This window comes from Euprymna scolopes, chromosome 8 (assembly GCF_053919585.1).
Source record: "Euprymna scolopes isolate OS-2025 chromosome 8, ASM5391958v1, whole genome shotgun sequence".
Taxonomy (NCBI): domain Eukaryota; kingdom Metazoa; phylum Mollusca; class Cephalopoda; order Sepiida; family Sepiolidae; genus Euprymna; species Euprymna scolopes.
Window position 1 is genome coordinate 52,567,375 of NC_136489.1, and position 7,500 is coordinate 52,574,874.

The 7,500-nt window shown below is 31.0% G+C and overlaps 1 protein-coding gene across 3 annotated transcripts in view; it reads left to right on the forward strand.

Moving 5' to 3' along the window:
* Nucleotides 1-7,500, forward strand: part of LOC145283567 (equilibrative nucleoside transporter 1-like) — a 190,972-nt gene that overhangs the window by 57,614 nt on the left and 125,858 nt on the right. The gene's annotated exons all lie outside the window — the stretch shown is intronic.

Sequence of the window (7,500 nt, forward strand, 5' to 3'; positions counted from 1 at the left end):
TCTTCTTCAAAAGAGCCTTAAGAAAACGTTAAAGTTCGTGGTCAGAGAAGAGGTGAAGAAAATTCTCTATAGGCATTTAAAATATTTTCACTTTGTTTTTTGTTAAATATTACATTAATTAATAATTAATATTAATAAATGTTATTAAATTAGGAATTATTTCGTGTCAAAATTCAAGTTATCATTTGTAGATAAACATGATATCGGTGTCTATTTTGTTTTTGAGTTATTTTATTCACATAATGTTGGCACATTTAAAGCGTGCTCTTCTTAATTTTATATGCATTATTCTAAATTGATTTTAAATAAAAATGATTACTCGTTTAGTAATATATATATATATATATATATATATATATATATAAATGAACACATATCTAAGGAAATGGCAGAAACACTAGAGGATGATCTCCAATCTGTTGTGGAATGGGGACAAAAATGCATGGTCACATTAAATGCTGCCAAGACTAAGCTTGTTTCCTTCAATAACTACAAGACATCTTCTCAACCACCAATAGCAAAGGCCAAGAACACATTACCTGACAGTAATTCCTTAAACTTCTCGGCCTAACGTTTACAGGGAACATGAACTGGAATAGATACATTGAGAGCATTGCCAAGGCTGCTGCTACCGTGTTAGAAAACTACTTACGCCTGACAGTATCCTATACCTCTATAAGTCCACCATTCGCCCATGTATTGAATACTGTTGTTACATTTGGGCTGATGCATCTGCTGCTTGTCTCTCACTCTTGGACAGGGTCCAAAAGAGAGTTGTCAACCTGATAGGTCCTGAATTGTCATCTAAGTTTCAGCCTCTGTCCCATGGATGAAATGTTGCATCCCTCTGCCTGTTCTACAAGTACTTTAATGATGAATGCTCTGACGAACTACAAGCACTTGTACCTCCTCGACGTGACTACACCCGACAAACCCAACAAGCAACTAAGTGCGACCCCTTTACAGTAGAGATAATTAGTTTCTTCCTTAGAACTGCAAGACTTTGGAACTCCCTTCCGGAATTCTGCTTTCCCAACTGTATTGATATGCAGAAATTCAAGTGTAATGTGAACAAACATCTTGTTACTCATCTTCCTTCATAATGCCCCTGCAACCCGGATAGTAGTCCCCTACTTCAAAGTCGCATTGTGCCTTGTTTGAGGTGAAAATTGAATAATATATATATATATATATATATATATACTAGCAGTTCCGCCCGGCTTTGTTCGGGCCCATTGTACTGTTCATAAGGTTATGTACATATGTATATATAAAAAGTGTGAATATGTATAGTAATGCTTTTCTGTATAATAGTCTTCCTTAACTACCATAGAGAAAAGACAGACAGACATTTTCACTTATATATATATATATATATATATATACATAGAGAGAGAGAGAGAGAGAGAGAGAGAGAGAGAGAGAGAGAGAGAAAGATAGATAGATAGATAGATTGGATGCAATATATAGTAATATTTAAAAAGTAAATAAAAAAAGAGTTATGCGTCACCACCGAGAATCGAAACGAAAACGTTCAGCTCACGATTTATTTTGCCTCTGTCGTCAATGACTGGGCTATGAAAAGCCTTTTACTGCAAGGCTAAAAATTAAAACATGAACTAATAGCTACTACGTCATGCATTCGTAATGCCGGCGTTCGATCGTCACCTGGCAAATTTCATTTTTTTTTTTTTAATTTTCACACTTTTGTACCGATTTTTCCAGGCTAAAACCCAAATATAAAGTTTCGCATGAATTCACATACCTTATATATGAAGTTTCATGTCTGTAGACCAAAAATTTTAGGAGTTTGGTAGGCAAAATTTGTTAAACAAAAATATATACGTACACATAAATATATATGGAAACAATTTTGTGTTTACTATAAGATTTTTACGCAAATATTATGCAAGTATAAATCATGTAGAATATCTGTATGCATATAATTACACGTAATAGTTTACTAAAGATGATTATCCTATTAGAAAACCGAAGCAACTAATAGAGAATTAATTAAAATGAATGTTTAAAAGAATATTCGAATTAGCTAGATATTAGCTAGTGAATGCAATTCCACAACCCATGTATAACAAAATTGTATTTTAGTTTTAAATAAATAAAACAATAGGTTTTTAATATGAATATCAATACACACGAAAGAAAAACGAATTTATAGGAGTATATATACATCTCTCTCTCTCTCTCTCTCTCTCTCTCTATATATATATATATATATATATATATATATATATATATATATAGTACAAAGACACACATCCAAAGTAATTTGAAATGCATATATAGTTTTTTACGTGTTTTTCTCTGACCGCGAGTTTTAACATTTACCAGAAACAATATAGAAATAAAAGCAAAAAACAAAAATAAAACACATTCAATCAATAATAAATGAAAGTTCAAGGTGACCAACTAACAGACAAAACCTCTTTTAAAGTAACGAGGATACGCTTGATTTTAACCTTTGAAAGTTCTTGAATCATTCACAATGGAAATGAACTCCAACCTGACAAGAAAGAGTTAAAATCTGATGCAGGTTTCTGTGTCAACCTTTCAAAACAACAAACACGAACAACAGTTTTCTAATGATTTCTTACGTCTATCAAAAAACAATTAAAAGTTTGATTTCATGTCTTTAATTTTTTTTCACATGTGTTCATTCATTTCAATAAAAGGCGCTCTCTATCAGCTGTCCCTCACGTTGTTTTAAATAAAATTTCCATTGGTCTGTCATGATGAATTTTGAAACAGCATTTTTATTAGTCTGTCACACTTAAGTTTGAAATAGCAATTTTATTGCTCTGTCACACTAAAGTGTTAAATAGTATTTTCATTAATCTCTCAGACAACAGTTTGAAATAACATTTTCATTGGTCTGTCAGACAGATGTTTTAAATAACAGTTCATTGGTCTGCCATATTCAAGTTTGAAATAGCATTTTCATTGGTCTGTCATATTAAAGTTTGAAATAGCATTTTCATTGGTCTGTCATATTAAAGTTTGAAATAGCATTTTTATTGGTCTATCATATTAATGTTTGAGATAGCATTTTTATTGGTCTGTCATATTAAAGTTATAAATAGCATTTTCATTCGTCTGTCACACTTAAGTTCGAAATAGCATTTTTATTGGTCTGCCATACTGAAAATTGAAAAAAAAAACATTTTTATTGATCTGTCATATTGAAGTTTTAAATAACATTTTCTTTTCTGCCACGCTTGGAAATGTGAATCCAGGACGACTACAAAAACTGCTGAGATAACATTTAGAGCAGCTAGTTCTCATGAATATTTATTCATTTTAGTATTAACCAGGCTCAACGTCTATTAACTTCAGTAATTTGATGAGAACTAATGTGTCAACGTGATTTTTAGTATACCATATAACAGACTCGTATATATTATAGCAAGTGAAAACTTAAAAAGGAACTTATCTTAACACCCAACAACAGTTTCACAGTAAATCATATCGAAAGCGCATTTTTATTTCACACGTCTGTGAATGCAAGCTTAAACTAAATAACATATCAATTTGAACATTAAATTTCCAAATAACTTTCCTTATTATTTGACATGAAAATCACATAAATATTCATTATTGCTTATGAAAATTGTTAAACTATATTCTCTTCCTTTTTTTGTTTCATTTGTTTTGTTAACTTTCTCTTATTTATTAAGTATTGAATTATGCCTTATAATATATTTGCATATGAATTATGCCTTATAATATATTGGCATATGAATTATGCCTTATAATATATTTGCATATGGATTATGCCTTATAATATATTTGCATATGAATTATGCCTTATAATATATTTGCATATGAATTAGTGAAAGGACAATTCCAATTTTTTTTTCCTGATTCTGACACAATTGTTGATTCTTTTTTAAATGTCCGATTCTGATACAATTACCGATTCTGATTTTTTACAAATCTCTAAATATTTAGTTATATTATTTTTTCAAAGTTGATGTTCGGATTACCGTAAGAACCTACCTAATATGTGCATATAACGTAAAATTACAATTATTGGAGATAAGAGTGATCTATAGGTTATAGTTAACCTTTGAGTTCACATGAATACATATTAACTTTTCTATCATTAGTATCAGCAACGGGAATTTTGTTGTGACCACCAAGCGAAAAAACAAAACAAAACAAAAAGAAGCAAAAAACAAAACAAACATTTTTCGTATTATTTGGATTTTTCGGACAACTGCTCTCATCTTGGATGTCATTTTCACAAAGTTTCATTCGATGTAACCTCCTATCTGTTTTAGGTTCACCTTGGCAAACTCGAAAAAAAAATCTGTTGAACTCGGGAATTTTTACAGAATTTCAGAAGAGATTCGTGGCACAGTGGTTAGAGGAGTTGGAAAAATCAGTTGTAAAAGTTATACTTTTTTGAAGGTTGAAAGTTCAATCCCCAGTGTGGGCGACCGAAAATACAATTGCGAATTACTTAAAACTTCTATCCTGAGAATACTATCACGGTGAATTAAATAAAGGCTCCATTATAGATTCCGGAGTTCAACAGAAAGATCCCTAACTTCGACAAGGTACACGTGAAGAAGGTCGGAGATTACATCGATCGAAACGGTATAAAAATGACAATCAAGATGAAAATAAGTCCGAAGAATTCAAATAATACGAATAACCAATACTCATATAAAAATGTAGAAACACACATACCCCCCCCAATATATATATATATATATATATATATATATATATATATATATATATATATATATATATATATATATATACTAGACTACTCGTTGGCTCAGTATGTTATATTAGCTATGAAATTAATATATGAGCGTGACACCTGTGACGTTAAGAAAATAGAAACATTTCTATGAAAGTATATTAAAACGAAAAAAGAATATACATTGATTTCTATGAGTCGTTCTGTTTATAATTGTTTATTTAAAAAACAACAGCCGTTGAATTATAAGTGGTTTGTCATACTTATAGGTAAATGTGCATTGAACAGATGCCATAATACTTAAAGTTAAATTCAAATTTTGATATATCTTTTAATTTAAATACGAAAAAAAAACAAAACAATTGGGACGCTGAAAACGTACACATTAAAACAATACGTTTTATTGTCGCGTTGATTATTTATTTGTAACGCAAATAAAAAACATTTTCAGGGTTATTTATTTATGTTGGTAGTGTAGAAGAAAATGTATGAATGTTTTTAAGAAAGGTGTATTAAAAATGGAGAATAAATAAAAAAAAGGAAGCCGGTGGGTAAATCGCCATTCTAAAATGCTCTAATGGTTGGCAACGGGTTAAAGTAGATTTATTTTAAGAAAATTGCGCTAAAATAACATAAACGTAATACCGAAATGAACGATGTAAAAAAATGCAGAAAGTATTAACAATTGTTTATTTGGTTAATTTAAACGAGAAAAAAACAAAACAAAACAAACAATTGGGACGCTGAAAACGTACACAGTAAAACAATACGTTTTATTGTCGTGTTGATTATTTATTTGTAACGCAAATAAAAAAAACATTTTCGGGGTTGTTTATTTATGTTGGTAGTGTAGAAGAAAATGTATGAATGATTATAAGAAAGAATGGAGAGCAAATTAAAAAATAGGAAGGCGGTGGGTAAATCGCCGTTGTAAAATACTCTAATGGTTGTCAACGGGTTAAAGTAGATTTATTTGTAAGAAAGTTGGGTTAAAATAACTTAAACGTAATAAGGAAATGAACGATGTAAAAAGAATGCAGAAGGTATTAAGAATTGTTTATTTGAATAATTTAAAGGCGACAAACAAAATTGGGACGCTGAAAACGTACACAGTAAAACAAATTTTCGGGGTTATTTATTTATGTTAATAGTGTAGAAGAAAATGAATATTTTTAAGTAAGGCGTATTAAAAAATGGAGGACAAATGAAAAATGGAAGACGGTGGAGAAATCGTTCTTATGGTTGTCAACTAGTCAAAGTCGATTTATTTGGAATAAAATATCTGTAATACAGAATAGTTGAAAAACATTCCCACCCTTCACATGTTAAATAATAATTTCTAAATAATAACGTTAATATTTCAGTGCGCAGGTCAAATTCTGCAAAAGTAGCGATTTGTGTTTTTTGTTTACGCTTTTATGTATTATGTAAGCATGCGCAACCGGAAGTCGTAAATCGGATGTAGGATACAACACCCGTTACAAGGTCATTTGAGTTTTATAAGTATATATATATATATATATATATATATATATATATATATATATATATATATATAGATAATAAAAAATTGTTTGAGATATGGGAAAATTACGCTACAATATTTCTGATTCTGATACCAATTTCGATACCTAAAAAACATTTTTCGATTCCCGTTTCCGATTTAGATTAATCGTCCTTTCTAATGCTAATACACGAGAAGAATAAATATTTAAAAGGAATTTAAATTTACTGCGAATATACCGAAATGTCACAATAAAAGCTTTTTACATAGTAAAAAAAACTTTCTATTTACTTTTAAATAAAAAAAAAACATTGTTTTCTGCGTGGCTTGTAAGGATACGGCAATATATAAAAATATTCATACAAATAATTACTTAAGTCAATTCAACACAAAATAAGGTGTCCATAAAGAACAAAGAATACGAGAATGTTCGAGAGAAAGACAACAGTTGCTTTGTGTATGATGATGATGATGGTGTTCGTCGCTTGCGAAGATGACTGTGATCATACAATTGTTCTGTGGTTCGAAGATGGCTTGTTAGATCGATTTGAGCTCTGTGTATGAGGAGAAACTGACTACACGTGTTAATTTCGACTGACACCGTTGCGTTTAGGTGTATATAAATAGAAAACATGGTGATATGTGCGTGCAAAAGCGTGTGTTATGTTAATGAACGAGTTTATACGTTTGTGAACCTATGCACATATGTGTTGGTTGAGCGGTGTTTGGGTGTGCATCATTGTTCGTGTAGTATTTATCTAGGTGGTAAGTCAGGTGTGGGTTTGATAGAAGTGTTTCTGTGGAACGAACAGGATTCGAACCTGGCACACTCAGGTTTTCAGTTCTTATCATTAACCGCTGGCCGTTTAATAATTTCTGAATATTTCTCACCATATGTGTTGTATTTGTCTTCGGAGCATAAAGGAAGATAAGGCTGGATTGGGACTATGTGTCGGTTCGTCTTCAGGGTGATAACGAGAAAAAGGCAGGAAACGCTGTATTTGTGTTTTTCTACTTCGCGCCAATATTCAGAGTAGATATTTCTCACGATTCTAATTGGCTGAAAGAAATTGTTCATTTGAGCTTCTGTCCAATCAAGAGCGAATACGTAACAAACAAACACACACACAATTTTTTTTTTTTTACACGGTGGTCACTACTTACCAAGGCTCGTAAGCCACTCAGGGATAAGATTTATTGCAAGAACAAATAAAACAAACAAAAAAACAAAGCACCCCCCCCCCAAAAAAAATAAACACTACCGCTG